This window comes from Bombina bombina, chromosome 11 (genome assembly GCF_027579735.1).
Source record: "Bombina bombina isolate aBomBom1 chromosome 11, aBomBom1.pri, whole genome shotgun sequence".
In the NCBI taxonomy this organism is placed as follows: Eukaryota; Metazoa; Chordata; class Amphibia; order Anura; family Bombinatoridae; genus Bombina; species Bombina bombina.
The window spans coordinates 17,636,506-17,641,665 of record NC_069509.1 but is presented as its reverse complement, the minus strand read 5'-3'; positions in this window follow the sequence as shown (position 1 = coordinate 17,641,665).

Below are 5,160 nucleotides of genomic sequence, written 5' to 3'. Positions count from 1 at the left end.
CGCTAACCCCAAATGAAAATATGAATATTTTACATTACAATGTTCTTCACATAGCAGAATATATTCTATATAGTTTTATATATATATAATTGTATTTTGGTACAATATTTATAAATACCTTTATATAAATATCTATTTATAACTACTGAGAATGCATTTCCTTATGGGAATGTGAATAATGTACAGTTAATACACAGTTAAAGACTTTATTAAAGTGAATGTAAAGTTTAAGGAATGAGTGCTCGGTTTTTAAAAATACTATATAAAACAGGTAAACAAAACAGTATATAGTAAAATTATAACAGTGTGTATAATCAAACAATAAAAGTGAAAAAAGAAGGAAATGATACCATACAACAACCTGGACTATAAGATAATGGGATAATATTCAAAAGGTGATGATCTTCTTCATACCTCAAAGAAAATGGAGAGAAACTTTCATAGTGTTAAACCATATGAGAATATCCTTTTAAGCACAATGGAAAACTACTCACATGATTTTGAGCTACTATAGTTCTATGTGATGTTCTCAGTACAAATGGATCCAAGACTGTATTTGTTGTAGTGGGTTCCACATTTTAATAACAAAAATACAGACGTGTTAAAAACAAACCGCTAGATTTAGAGTTTTGTCGGTAAAGACCCGCGTAGCTAACGCTGCTTTTTTCCCAACGCACCCTTCCAACAACGCTGGTATTTAGAGTTGTCTGAGGGGCTGCGTTAGGCTCAAAAAAGGTTGCGTTAAGCCAAATTTAGCTCCACTTCAACCCTCAATACCAGCGTTGCTTACGGTAGCGGTAGGCTGGAAAAACGTGCTTGTGCACGATATCCCCATAGGAAACAATGGGGCATTTTGGGTTGGAAAAAAACCTAACACCTGCAAAAAAGCAGCGTTCAGCTCCTAACGCAGCCCCATTGTTTCCTATGGGGAAATACTCTCTAAGTCTGCACATAACTCCCTAACATGAACCCCGAGTCTAAACACCCCTAACCTTACACTTATTAACCCCTAATCTGCCACCCCCGACATCGCTGACACCTACATTATATTATTAACCCCGAATCTGCCGCTCCGGACACCGCCGCAACCTACATTATAGCTATGAACCCCTAATCTGTTGCCCCTAACACCGCCGACACCTATATTTATTAACCCCTAATCTGCCCCCCACCAACGTCACCGCTACGTAACTACACTTATTAACCCCTAATCTGCCGACCGGAACTCGCCGCCACTATAATAAATGTATTAACCCCTAAACCGCTTCACTCGCACCTCGCAAACACTAGACTAAATAGTATTAACCCCTAATCTGCCCTCCCTAACATCGCCGCCACCTACCTACAATTATTAACCCCTAATCTCCCGCCCACACCGTCGCCGCTACTATAATAAAGTTATTAACCCCTAAACCTAACTCTAACCCTAACACCCCCCTAACATAAATATAATTTAAATTAAATGAAATAATATTCCTAAAATTAACTAAATTAATCCTATTTAAAACTAAATACTTACCTATAAAATAAACCCTAATATAGCTACAAAATAACTAATAGTTACATTGTAGCTATTTTAGGATTTATATTTATTTTACAGGCAACTTTGCATTTATTTTAACTAGGTACAATAGCATAATAACTATTTAATAGCTACCTAGTTAAAATAAGTACAAAATTACCTGTAAAATAAATCCTAACCTAAGTTACAATTAAACCTAACACTACACTATCATTAAATGAATTAAATAAATTACCTACAATTACCTAAAATACAATTAAATAAACTATTCTATAATACAAAAAAACCAAACACTAAATTACAAAAAATAAAAAAGAATTACAAGAAGTTTAAACTAATTACACCTAATCTAAGCCCCCTAATAAAATAAAAAAGCCCCCCAAAATAAAAATTTCCTACCCTATTGTAAATTACCAAGTAACCAGCTCTTTTACCAGCCCTTAAAAGGGCTTTTGGCGGGGCATTGCCCCAAAGTAATCAGCTCTTTTACCTGAAAATAAAAATACAATACCCCCCAACATTAAAACCCACCACCCACATACCCCTACTCTAACCCACCCAAACCCCCCTTAAATAAACCTAACACTACCCCCCTGAAGATCTCCCTACCTTGAGTCGTCTTCACCCAGCCGGGCCGAAGTCTTCATCCGATGGGGCAGAAGAGGACATCCAGACCGGCAGAAGTCTTCATCCTATCCGGGCAGAAGAGGACATCCAGACCGGCAGAAGTCTTCATCCTATCTATGTAGCAGAGGACATCCGGACCGGCAGACATCTTCATCCAAGTGGCATCTTCTATCTTCATCCATCCGACGAGGAGCGGCTCCATCTTCAAGACCTCCAGTGCGGAGCATCCTTCTTGGCCGACGGACTAACGACGAATGCCTGGACCTTTACATGACGTCATCCAAGATGGCGTCCCTCGAATTCCGATTGGCTGATAGGAACAGCCAATAGAATTCTATTGGCTGATCGCAACAGCCAATAGAATGCGAGTTCAATACGATTGGCTGATTGGATCAGCCAATCGGATTGTACTTCAATCTGATTGGCTGATTGAATCAGCCAATCAGATTTTTCCTACCTTAATTCCAATTGGCTGATAGAATCCTATCAGCCAATCGGAATTTGAGGGACGCCATCTTGGATGACGTCATTTAAAGGACCAGGCATTCGTCGTTAGTCCGTCGGCCAGGAAGATTGCTCCGCGCCGGAGGTCTTGAAGATGGAGCCGCTCCTCGTCAGATGGATGAAGATAGAAGATGCCGCTTGGATGAAGATGTCTGCCGGTCCGGATGTCCTCTTCTGCCCGGATAGGATAAAGACTTCTGCTGGACTGGATGTCCTCTTCTGCCCCATCGGATGAAGACTTCGGCCCGGCTGGGTGAAGACGACTCAAGGTAGGGAGATCTTCAGGGGGGTAGTGTTAGGTTCAGGGGTGAAACTACAGGGGGTGCAGAGGTCGCAGGTGCGATTGGGCCCCTGAGGGTGGGGGCCCAGCTTAAAAAAAAAAAAAATTATATTTTCTTTTAATAAAAAACATTAACCTACCACTGCCTGCACTGATATCATGTGAGTGTGACATGACTACAGGGGTTAGTGTTTCTGTTTTACCCATTGGTGTTTATGTGTGTGTGTATGGTGTGTGTGTGTGTATGTATGTGACAGTGTGTGTATTTATGCATGTATGTGTGTTTGTGTATGTTTGTGGAACCAGCAAATTACAGACCTTGTTACTACAGCATGGGGGGGGCAGGGGGTAAACAGTGTCACTATACAGTACCACTATATACAGTATGGGGGGAGTGGACCATGTCACTGACTACTGTGGTCACTTTATAAAGTACTGGGCGGGTAGGGTCAGGCCAGCCATCTCACCGGCAGATTACAGACTGTGTCATTAACTTACTATATACAGTACTGGGGGGTTAAATAGTGTCACTATATATATACAGTAATAGGGTTTATATATATAAAAAGGTATTAAATTCACCTTTTTTTGGAGGTGGGAGGGGTGGTGGGGGGGGGGGCTTCTTAGATTCTTGTACCTGGGCCCTGTGGTTTCTAGTTACACCTCTGGTTAGGTTTATTTAAGGGGGGTTTGGGTGGCTTAGAGTAGGGGTATGTGGGTGGTGGGTTTTAATGTTGGGGGGTATTGTATTTTTATTTTCAGGTAAAAGAGCTGATTACTTTGGGGCAATGCCCTGCAAAAAGCCCCTTTAAGGGCTGGTAAAAGAGCTGGTTACTTGGTAATTTAGAATAGGGTAGGGATTTTTTTATTTTGGGGGGCTTTTTTTATTTTATTAGGGGGCTTAGATTAGGTGTAATTAGTTTAAACTTCTTGTAATTCTTTTTTATTTTTTGTAATTTAGTGTTTGTTTTTTTGTATTATAGAATAGTTTATTTTATTGTATTTTATTTTAGGTAATTGTAGGTAATTAATTTAATTGATTTAATGATAGTGTAGTGTTAGGTGTAATTGTAACTTAGGTTAGGATTTATTTTACAGGTAATGTTGTACTTATTTTAACTAGGTAGCTATTAAATAGTTATTAACTATTTAATAGCTATTGTACCTAGTTAAAAAAAATACAAAGTTGCCTGTAAAATAAATATAAATCCTAAAATAGCTACAATGTAACTATTAGTTATATTGTAGCTATATTAGGGTTTATTTTATAGGTAAATATTTAGTTTTAAATAGGATTAATTTAGTTAATTTTAGGAATATTATTTTGTTTACTTTAAATTATATTTATGTTAGTGGTGTGTTAGTGTTAGGGTTAGACTTAGGTTTAGGGGTTAATAACTTTATTATAGTAGCGGCGACGGTGCGGGCGGGAGATTAGGGGTTAATAATTGTAGGTAGGTGGCGGCGATGTTAGGGAGGGCAGATTAGGGGTTAATACTATTTATTCTAGTGTTTGCGAGGCGGGAGTGCGGCGGTTTAGGGGTTAATACATTTATTATAGTGGCAGCGAGGTCCGTTTATCAGATTAGGGGTTAATAAGTGTAGTTAGGTAGCGGTGACGTTGGGGGGGGGGGCAGATTAGGGGTTAATAAATATAATATAGGGGTCGGCGATGTTAGGGGCAGCAGATTAGGGGTTTATAGGTATAATGTAGATGGTGGCGGTGTCTGGTTGGCAGATTAGGGGTTAAAACATTTTTTATAGTGGCGGTGCTGTTGGGGGGCCTCGGTTTAGGGGTACATAGGTAGTTTATGGGTGTTAGTGTACTTTATAGCACAGTAGTTAAGAGCTTTATATTCACGCGTTAGCCCATAAAGCTCTTAACTACTGACTTTTTTTTGTCGGTAGGAGTCTTATCGGTAGAGGGTCTACCGCTCACTTCTCCCAAGACTCCAAATACCGGCGTTAGGCAGATCCCATTGAAAAGATAGGATATGCAATTGGCATAAGGGGATCTGTGGTAGCCTGGAATCGCGGTAGGGAAGTGAGCGTTAGACCCATTCCTGGCTGACTCTAAATACCAGCGGGCGGTAAAAAGCAGCATTAGGACCCCTTTAACGCTGCTTTTGACGGCTAACGCAGAACTCTAAATCTGGGTGAATGATTCTTTAAAAAGCCAAGTCCTTGCAAAATAAAAAGGCAATAAATGTCTGTCACTCTGGGGTGT